The sequence below is a fragment of the Durio zibethinus genome, chromosome 5 (assembly GCF_047325235.1).
Source record: "Durio zibethinus cultivar Kanyao isolate XHJ-2024 chromosome 5, ASM4732523v1, whole genome shotgun sequence".
Taxonomy (NCBI): Eukaryota; Viridiplantae; Streptophyta; class Magnoliopsida; order Malvales; family Malvaceae; genus Durio; species Durio zibethinus.
The window spans coordinates 20,251,259-20,262,972 of NC_143166.1; the positions used below are offsets into that span (position 1 = coordinate 20,251,259).

Below are 11,714 nucleotides of genomic sequence, written 5' to 3' on the forward strand. Positions count from 1 at the left end.
AAATTCCATGAAACCAAAGTAGAGTTGACAAAATTCAATTGATACCAAAGGTGACAAAATTCAGTTTTCACCTATAATACATTAACAAGTTTGCCCTTTATCCCAATATTTAAGTATAAAATTTTCACCAAAGAAATATTCATTCTTCATTACCAACGTCTAAATCTGATCAAAATTTAATTAATAATATATCCATAACTTTAAAATATTATTATATTAGAGGTAAAACCAATTAGTCTATCAATTAAACATTGAGATTTACCAAGTCATTTTAAATCACTATAATAGATGCCTTATTTTTTAAAATTTTTTTATTAATGTCCAAATCATCAAATTTTAAAACAAATCAATATTATCTTAATAAACTTTAGAATTAATAGCACGCGTAATCCCTAAATTTTAGGTCAGATTTTATATTGGTCTTTAAATTTTGAAAAATTTAATTAAGTCCTCAATTATGCAAACATATGTCAATATGGTTCCTCTGTCTGTTAGACCGTTTTAAATTAATGATAAATCCTATGTAACATGACACATAATCTTCCAAACTTGTATTATGTGAAAATTTTTTGTTGTTTGAACATATTACGTGGAGGAAAATGCTTGCAAGAATGATTACTTAAAAGCCCTTTTCTCTTTTTGCCTTAGCCCTTCCCCTAATTGCACGACAAACCTTGCCATGCAACTTGCAAATGGATGATTCTCTAAAAACTTGTTTTCTCTCCTTTCTATTTTTTTTTTCTCTCCACTCTCCTCATTTCATCACCAAAGTTTCCTATCTCAATCAAATCCCCACCAAGCTCTGACCTTTACAACTTCATAAGTTTCTTTATCAAAGGCCAAAACTTTGATGTCCAAATCTTTATCGAAGGCCACAAGTATCTTCTCCCCACTCTTCTCATTATCTAAGTAGTGGTTTTACTACTTCCTTACATCCAAAGTAACCAATTTCAGGAATGCAATCAAAGGCCAAAACTTTCATGTCTAGATCCTTGGATTTTAACAAAGTTAAAATTTTGAGAATTTCCCCATTACTAATAATTTCATCCACAAAATGGGAGATTTAGTAAACTCAATAAGCTCACACAAAACTTTCAGGCAATGGGTTGATCTCATGTCCAAAAGTGCGTGAATTATACTTCTCATATTCACTTACTCGATAAAGACATCTTTGTTGAATAAGAGCAAAGCAGTTATACAAAATGTTGTGTTGTCTCAAATCTATTTTGTATAATTCAGGTCATAAAAGGTTGACCATGAAACTGAAAAGGCTTTTGATTTTAAGACTAAATTTGGCGGTAACTCGCGATTAAACCTTTTTAAGACTCGGTCCTCGAATTAAGCCAGTAATTGAACCAACTCTTTCTCACTCTTCCATTACTCTTTCAAACCCTTTATCAAGCTCTCGATGCTCTCATGTTTGATCTAGACTTGAATCTTGTACTCAATCATATCGATGACGTAGGAGATGAAGTGAGTCGAGACATAACGAGTCAGGAAGCTTCAGAGGCTGTAACCATGAGTTTTTTATGAAGGTTTTGAGAAGCGTTTTCAGGTCAGCAAGTCATTGGAAAAGAGTAAACAACTGTGAATTTTTAGAGAGGATTGAATTGAACTATTTTTCAAGTTTAATGAGGGCTTTAATGGTAGATAAGTTGGAGTGGGCCGAGTTATAAGTTGGATAAGCTTGTAACTCATAGGAAGCTTGTTTTAGAGCTTCAAAAACCTTAAAAACTCCTAGATTATATTCCTTAGATGATAGGTGGTCAAAGTTTATTTTTTTTAATCTTTTGCTTTTTTTTGTTTTATGATTTGTTTAAAAACCATAAAAAATTTCAAGTAATCTGTGCAAACAACAAAAAAAAATTCCATGTAATACAAATTTGGAGGATTATGTGTCATGCCATATAGGATTTACCATCAATTTAGATGGTCTAGTAGATAGAAGGGCTACATTGACAAATGTTTGGGCAATTGAGGACTTACTTCAAACTTTTCAAAGTTTAGGGACCAATATAGAATTTGACCCAAAGTTTAAGGACCACGAGTGCTATTAATTCTTAAATTTAACTATCATGATTATTGATTTTCTGATCTTGCAAACTTAAAGAATGTTATACAAACTAATTAGACAATTATATTTATTAAGTTATTATTTTGGCTAAAGCATTTTTATTTGTTTATGCCATCATACCACGATAAAATGTTAAAATTAGAACAATATTATATCAAATTGTTTTTAGTGCATGTTAACCCCATAAAAGCTAGTCATTCGAGAATGAATTCAAAATACTTGCCGTTAGTTATTAAAGAATGTTCTTAGCTCCAATAAAAAAAAAAATCTTTCAACCCACTTCTTTTTCAAGGGCATGTGGAGCATTTTATGCCAATAAAAAGTCAGAACAAGTTCGTGAAAAATTATGATTGTTTATTAATTATAAGCCTCTTAATCTTTTCCTTGTAGATAACAAATTTCCCCTTTTAAACAACGAAAACTATTTTTTCCAATTTGTCACTTCAATAAATCTGGCATTTGTGACAATTTTTTAAAGTGATGCATTATATTTCATCATGCAAAGTACGTAAAAGGTGACGAATAATATACTTTGTGACACTTTTATATTGTTTTGATATTTTATATGATGATATATAAAATCATCACATGATAACATTACCAAAATCTTGTTGCCAAATTTTATTGCTTAAAAAGATTTGGTGGGAATTTTTTGGTGACATTTTTTATTTTAGGCGACATTATAATTTTGTTTCTAATTTAAAATTTTATCTATGATGAATTTTTTTTGATAAATTTTAGGTGATGTTATTAATTTTTGTCACAAATTGAACACTTTAATTAACTCTTAATGATATTACAATTTCATCATGTTAATTTATGGTATTATATGATGATAACATAAATATCACAAACTTTTATCGCCAAATTTATTTTGTGAAAATTTTTTGTGACATTTTTTATTTTAGGTGACGTTATAATTTTGTCACCAATTTAAAATTTTATTTGTGATGAATTTTTTCTTATAGATTTTAGGTGACATTATTGATTTTTATCACAAATTGAATAGTTTAGTTAATTATTAATGACATTGCAATTTCATCACGTAAATATATAGTGTTATATGACGATAACATAAATGTGACAAACTTTTACCACCAAATTTATTTGATGAGCAATTTTTTATGATTTTTTTATTTTTTATTTTAGGTGACATTATAGTTTTATCACCAATTTAAAGTGTTATTTGTGAGAATTTTTTTCTAATAGATTTTAGGTGATGTTATTAATTTTTGTCACAAATTGAACACTTTAGTTAATTATGAATGATGTTGCAATTTCGTCACATCAATGTATGGTGTTATATGACAATAACATAAATGTCACAAATTTTTATCTCCAAATTTATTTGATGGGAAATGTTTTTGTGACATTTTTTTATTTTAGGTGATGTTAAAATTTTGCAACCAATTTAAAGTTTTATCTATGACAAATGTTTTCTGATAGATTTTAGGTGACATTATGAATTTTTGTCATAGAACACTTTAGTTGACTATTAATTACATTTCTATTCTGTCACTATTATATGCCGATAATATAAATGTGACAAACTTTTGAATGATGTTATGATATTATTTATCCATCACTAGTAAGTTCAAATTAATGTATAATTTATAAATGATGATTTTACTCAAATTATATATCTAAATAGAAAAAAATTTAACTACAGTTAACCATACTAGTAACTTTCAAGTAAAAAATGAATTTTAAATAGTTAATAATATCCATACAAAAAAAAAATTTCATTGAAGTTTTCTTAAACTATACCATAAGAAAAATTATACTAATTGATATAGACATAGAATTGTTTGGTCCTTAAAAGCCTAAAAGGCCCTAATGCCATTTTGACATTTTCTCAACCCATGACAAGTTCTTAAGAGTATTGGGATGATGCTTAATCGGAACTAGATATTAACTTACAATCCTGCTTCACTATTTAATAATTAATGGAGTACTACTATAAGTAACTGTTTTGGTGTGTTGGCACTGTCTTACCAGTTTATTCCTTAAATTTTATCAATATTCAAATGCTTAATTAAAAATTTTATAATTTTGGTTTTTTATAATTAAAATTAAAATTTTAATAATTTATTAACAAATTACATATTGTTAGTTAAAAAATTACGTTTTTCATATATGACCCTTAAATATTATTTATTTTAATATAATCTACTGCTAGAAACTATTGAAAAAGAAAAGAGAAAAATATAGGGTTTGAGTTAAGCTAAGTATGTATTCATATATGAAAATTTTTTAATTAAAAAAATGGAATAAATATTACATATAATAAAAATTTTAAAATACACATTTTGGTTATAATTTTAAAAGAAATTTTAAAATTTTTAAAAATTTTAATTTAAAAATTTTGTGAAATTTTTTAAAATAAAAAATGAATTTTAAATAAAAATTTTTAACTACATACTAGTAACTTTTATGCAAAAAATAATTTTAATTCAACTTTACCCTAAACTATACCGTTTAGATTTTTTATTAGGTTTTTCACACTTCTTCCAAAAGATATGCTAACAATCTAGTGTATGTGTGTTTGTATGTGTTTTTTTTTTTTTTTTGTTGCCAAAATCGTCTCATTTTCAAACTCTTCTATGCTCTTTTCTTTGGTTAATCATGTTGAAACCGTTCTTTTCTTAGCTCTCTTATGCTCAAACAGGTGCTGCCACTTTCTTTTATTTTTCTTAAACCTTTTTCATATGCTCTCTAGTTAGATAGCAAATTTAGTCGACTTTGATCGACTAGAAGCTCAAGGTTGTATTCGATCTTAACTCTCCATGAAATATTTGTTTGTTCATGTTAATCTTTTGATTTATTATTTGTTTTGAATGGAAAGAATTTGTGTTACCTATTTTTGTTTGAAAATCCAAATAAGGGATAAAGGGTTTCTAAAAAACAATTCTAGTTTAGGAAAGCTTCTGTTCTGATTGTATGAAAGAAAATTTTTGGCCGAGTTAATCTTCTGTTCTGGTTTGTCCTTATTTTTGTTAAAAGTTGTTATTTAATTCAAATTGCTCAAAACTTAATGAATTTCTAAAGCATAGCCGTTCGTTCTTGATTTTTGTTATAGGATGTTCTCAGCATGTTGGATTTTTCCTCATGGGAGACATTATTGAAATGGTAGTAGCATTAACCCTTCGTCTTGATCTCCTAAGTGGGCAGCTTAAGTTAAACCCCATGCTTTTACATGCTATATTTAACCTTTGAATCTGTGTAAAAAAAAAAAAAAAAACCCCTCATGGCTAGATTAATGAAGATCATCAATTAGATGATTTTAAGTTAATTTAAGTAGTGATATAGTATATGATTAAAGAAGACTTACAGATAAATTTCACCAATGCTTCTGGTTAGACAATGTTTGCTAGTGGGGCAATCACGATAGAAAAAAGTTCATTGATTCTCATTAAGCTTTAGGATTAGTATATATTTTAGTACTTGACATGGATTGTCTTCAAAATTACTCCTATAGTCCCTAAGCATTGAATAATCTATTTACTGGAACTTGGAATATTGGATACTAGAGCCAATTGAAAAAATTTGAACTTTTTTTTTGCTAAAATAGATTATATGAGCTACTTTGCTTTTTGATTTTTTTATAATTAAAATTAAAATTTTAATAATTTATTAACAAATTACATATTGTTAGCTAAAAAATTACATTTTTCATATATGATCCTTAAATATTATTAATTTTAATATAATCTATTGTTAGAAACTATTGAAAAAGAAAAAAAAAATATTAGGTTTGAGTTAAGCTAAGTACGTATTCATTTATGAAAATTTTCTAATTAAACAAATGGATTAAATATTACATATAATAAAATTTTTAAAATACACATTTTGGTTATAGTCTTAAAAGAAATTTTAAAATTTTTAAAAATTTTAATTTAAAAATTTTAATTTAAAAATTTTGTTAAAAAATATTTTAAGTAAAAAATGAATTTTAAATAAAATAAATTTTAACTACATACTAGTAACATTTTTGCAAAGAAATAATTTTAATTCAAGTTTACCCTAAACTATACCATTTAGATTTTTTATTAGGTTTTTCACACTTATGCCAAAAGCCATGCTAACAATCTAGTGCTTTTTTTTTTGCCAAAATTGTCTCATTTTCAAACTCTCATATGTTTTCCTCTCTGGTTAATCACATTGGAACCATTCTCTTCTTAGCTCTCTTTTACTCAAATCAGAGCTACTACTCTCTTTTGATTTTCATAAACCATTTTCATCTATTCTCTGGTTAGATAGCAAATTTAACCCATGTTGATCGACTAGAAGCTCATGGTTGTATTCGATCTTAACTCTCCATAAAATATTTGTTTGTTCGTGTTAATATTTGGTTTTAGGCTTTGTTTTGAATGTAAGGAATTTGTATTACCTGATTTTTATTTGAAAATCCAAGTAAGGGATAAAGGGTTTCAGAAGAACAATCCTAGTTTAGGAAATCTTCTGTTTTGATTGTATGAAAGAAATTGTTTGGCTGAGTTAATCTTCTGTTCTGGTTTGTCCTTAATTTTTGTTAGAAGTTGTTATTTAATTCTAATTGCTTAAAGCTTAATGAATTTCTAATGCATAGCTATTTGTCCATGATTTTTGTTATAGGATGTTCTCAGCATGTTGGATTTTTCTTTATAGGAGACATTATTGAAATGGTAGTAGCATTAACCTTTTGTCTTGATCTCCTAAATGGGCAGCCTAAGTTAAACCCTATGCTTTTACATGCTACTTAACATTTGAATCTATGTGAAAAAAAAAATCCTCATGGCTAGATTAATGGAGATCATTGATTAGATGATTTTAAGTCAATTTAAGTAGTGATACAGCATATGATTAAAGAAGACTTATAGATAAATTTCCCCAATACTTCTGGTTAGACAATGTTTGCTAGTGGGGTAGTCATGACAAAAAGAAGTTCATTAATTCTCATTAAGCTCTAAGATTAGTATATATTTCAGTACTTGACATGGATTATCTTTAAAATTACTCCTACAATCCCCAAGCATTGAATAATCTATCTACTGGAACTTAAAACACTGGATGCTAGAGCAAATTAAATAAATTTGAACTCTTCTTTGGCTATAACAAATTATATGAACTGCTTTGTTTGAAGAAACAGAAATATTTTATGGTATTATTTATTCAGGACAAAATAATAGATATTAGCATTAGATCTGTGTTTTTTTTTCATGCTTTGTATCCATAAAATTTTCATTATTTATTTATTTTTTTGCAAGTCTTGTTTAGTAGTAGATATACGGATGAGATAAAATGTATTTATAGAATCCTGACCTATAAGTAAAAGATATGAAATAGTATAGTTTGCTTTAGAAGAACACTGGTATCTTGTTGGTGATATTTGTGCTAATGATGACTTAGTTTTCTTTTCTTTTCTTTTCCATTGCCATTCTGGCCTAAATTATTTAACTTGTTTTTGCAGTGACACTTTCTACCAAAATGAAAATTCTAATTTGAACCATTTTTTCTCTTGGTCTTTGTAGTTTCTTTACATGTGGCTTTATGTAATGAATTAAAACCAGATGGGTGTACTATATTCTTTTGTTTATTTTTCTAGGTAACATGATCCATGAAATAGATCATGCATAGACAACTAAACATGTTAGCTCCTAAATAAATAATAATGCTACCAGAAATCTTTTTAGGTGGAAAAGTAGAGAGTAGAACCTTTTACAGCTGGAAGCTATGTGGACTCTTTCACACATACAAACACATGCAAGCACATAAGAATGTTTTTTCAAGTTATTGCCTTATTCTCCAGTGTTCATTTCCCTAATCTAGTTTATTAATATCCTCTCAGCTATGATTTATTACTTCTCCCTCTTCCAAACTTCCATTGGTTAGCTTTCTATCATTACTTGATATCATTACTTGATATGAAGAGCTGATTGTTTTATGATTGATCAAATTTATATCTTTTGCATCTTAACTTTTGATGAAATGGAGGTGTCTTGTGTAAGAGTTGATCTATTTTTCCTACTTTTATGCTAAAGGAAAATTTTTGTTTGTTTCTACTTTAAAGAAAAAGGGATAGGCTGCATATGATCTCTATTTATTCTTACCCATTCTTTGTATAAAATTATGTTGTGTGAACTATGTGCACAATCTGATATAACTAAAGTTATTCTTGAATTGATCATAGAAAATGTAATTCAAGTATAACCACAGAATATATTAGAAACATATGCCATTAAAATATACTAGATTAGATTTAACTATTTATAAAGTCAAAATTTATAATATAGGAGTTTCATTTAATTAAACAATTGCATCTTTGGATTGAAAGTGTTAATCTAATAAATAATCATAAAATTGACGACAAAATTCTCATATCATAGAACGAAAAAGTTTGAATATAATGAGACCATAGTTTCATCATAAATTAAAGTTTGAAAAAAAAGAATGCATATAGCAAAGTAATTTCATCTAGATCTAAAATATTAGTCATTAAGAAAGGAATTAGATGTCTGTTGCAAATAACACCATAATTTCAAGTATTTAATATTTGTTTCTAGACAAATTATTAGCAGATTTTATAGATTGGAAGTTGGATGATGTAGACTATAGTTAAGCAATGTTCTGTAGTTCTTACTTATCCAACCAAATCTTTAGAAAAAACAATCTATCTAGAAAAAATAATCTACCAATTATTATCACTTTTTTTTAGCTCCCAAGAGGCTGCTCTTGTTAATAATTACTATTTTAAGTGCTTTATCTTGATATTAAGCTGAAACTCCTAAGCATTATGCTTAACTTTAGATTAGTGCATTTATCAAGGACATACTAGACTAAGTGCTATTGGTTTTCCCCAAGCATTGAATCATCTATATACTGGAACTTGGAACACTGGATACTAGAGCCAATTAAATAAATTTGAACTCTTCTTCAGTTAAAACATATTATATGAACTGTTGTTATATATATATAGTGTCACATTGAATTGTTGCTTTTATTTCAATGGAAATTAATGTTGACTTATCACCCTTTATTTTCAGTACTTATAACCATGATTGTTGGTCGTAGTTTTATAAGACCACATATATATATATATTTGAAAGTGATGAAGATTATTTCCACACATCACAAAAAAATATTTATTGGCTTTTAAAATAATAGGCTTAGATCAGTTGTAGGCTTCTAAAAAGAGAAAAGTCACATAGTTTCAGGATAAAGACTCATGATTGGTAAATTATTAAGCTATATATATGATAACCACAAACTGCTCAATATATCACCTGCTAAACTTACAACGTAGTCTTCATTAGCTCAATATTTCTTGTTGAAGTTTGTCTTTCAACTTCACTTACTAATAAAATTACTCTGCTCTTCAAAAAAAAAAAAAAAAAAACTATTCTGGCTTCCTTGGTCCTTGATCATTTTTCTTATCATTATTATTGTGCCTAGCATTCTACACTTGGACAAAGCTTAAGCGAGATCAATGATCTCAAGAGAAAACATAAAAATCCTTCTCTTTTTAGTGTGTGACCTAACTTTACAGACATGGATATTTTATGTTACTATTTGCTATAGATTAGCTAATTGGGGCATTTGATTAAAAAAAAATTCTTCCTTTTTAATGTGAATTTTGATATCCTTTTTTAAAATGTTTTTTACTCATTTATTAAGAGTTCTTATCTATGTTTTTAACTTATCTCTTACTAGATTTTAATCAATACATAGGATATTGTTAATTAATTGAATTTTTTTATTTAGTTTAGTTATGAAGCAATCTAAATAGTCTCCAATTGTACTTTTGGTTTGCAACAATGAAAACAAGTCTCTCCTTGGCTTGACCATTTGAAGATTGTCGAAAACAAAAACAAGTAAAAACAAGTAAAAGCATGTATATATGTAGTTATACTAATCCAATTATATCATGCTTGCTTGAGATTGAATTATTATGAATGTTTCACATGCTTTGTCACTAGATTTTTTTGTTACCTAATTTCAAAAGGTAATTTTGTTTGGTGTTCAAATTCTTTAGGAACATATGATTAATATGGATAAAAGTTGGATGATGGAGTTTAAGTATTTTAACAAGTATGTTGTCATAGTTTTATTTTTTATGGAATTTGTATGTACCAATATAGGAAAATAATATAAAATTCATTGTCCTTATCGAGTTTGCTTAAATGTATTTACTAAATGTCAAGATAAGGTAGAGATCATTTGCTTTTGAAAGGTATATCAGAGAGCTAAACTAAGTGGATTTATCATGGTGAGCAATCTGATTTCCTAATTCCAAATTTCAAAAATTAAGCTATTAAGAGTAATAGTTACTACGAAAGAACAATTGTTAATGATGAACCTTTGGATGATGGTATGTATGATCTATTAGAAGATGTATGAACATGATCATAGTTTTAATTCTAATTTGGGTGAGGAAGAAGTTGAAAAATTTAGCAAACTTTTGAATAAGGCACAATATGGACTATTACTAGAATACACCAACATGTCTAGGTTAGAGTTTATTATAAAATTGTTGCATATAAAGGTTTACTGTCAAATGAGCAACAAGGCAATAAATATGATTTTAGGACTATTAAGGTAGGTTTTTCTTACTAGTACAATTTTTTTGTCATATTATGAGCCAACAAGAACTTTAAGAGATCTTGGACTTAATTATATGCCAATTCATGTATGCAAATATGATTGTGCTATATTTTGGAGGGAGTTCAAAGATAAACAAGGTTATCCTACATGTGAGACATCAAGGTGGAAAGTTGTTGACAAGCAAATTTCTTGGAAAGTTTTACGCTATTTTCCCACAAAACTAAGACTCCAAAGATTGTTTGTATCTAAGAAAATAGTTGAGGATATGAGTTGGCATAAAGAGAAGTGTGTTGATGATAATAAACTGAGACATCTAGCAAAAGGGGATGCTTGGAAAGAATTTAACAAGGAGAATGACTAGTTTGTACATGATGCATAAAATGTTAAACTTGGTTTAGCAACTGATGGCTTTAACCTTTTTAGGCTTATAAGCTCTACCTATAGCATGTGGCTCACATGGTTTTACCATATAATCTTCCATCTTGAAAATGTATGAAGTAGCCTTTCATGATGATGTCATTACTTATTCCTGGATGAAATTCACCAGGAAAAGATATTGATATATACGTGAGACCATTGATAGATGAGTTGAAAGATCTATGGTAAAATGGGTTGAGGGCTTATGATGTTTGCAAAAAAGAATATTTTCAAATACATATTATAGTTCTATAGACTATAAATGACTTTATAGCTTATAACGATTTGTTAAGTTAAAGTACAATAGCATATTTGGCAAGTCCAATTTTTAATGATGATGTTGCTTCATGAAAGTTGAGAAATAAAATCTATTACATGTATCACTATCATTACTTGCCTTATGACTATGTCTGGCAAAAAGAAAAATGTTTGATGGTAAGACAGAAAATAGGCCAAAGCATAAGGAGTTATCCAGGAGTGAGTTGTCAGAATAGTTAGAGATTGTGAAATATATCAATTTTGGAAAGCATCCAAACAAAAGGAAAAGGAAGTGAACCCCTGAAGAATTGAATTAGACTAAAAAAACATATTCTTTGAGTTGCCTTATTAGCAAACATTAAAGTTATAACATAATGCTGATATC

The 11,714-nt window shown here is 27.6% G+C and overlaps 1 pseudogene; it reads right to left on the reverse strand.

Annotated features, from left to right (window-relative positions):
• Positions 1 to 615: 615 nt before the first annotated feature.
• Positions 616 to 1,810, reverse strand: LOC149518762 (uncharacterized; annotated as a pseudogene).
• Positions 1,811 to 11,714: the final 9,904 nt, after the last annotated feature.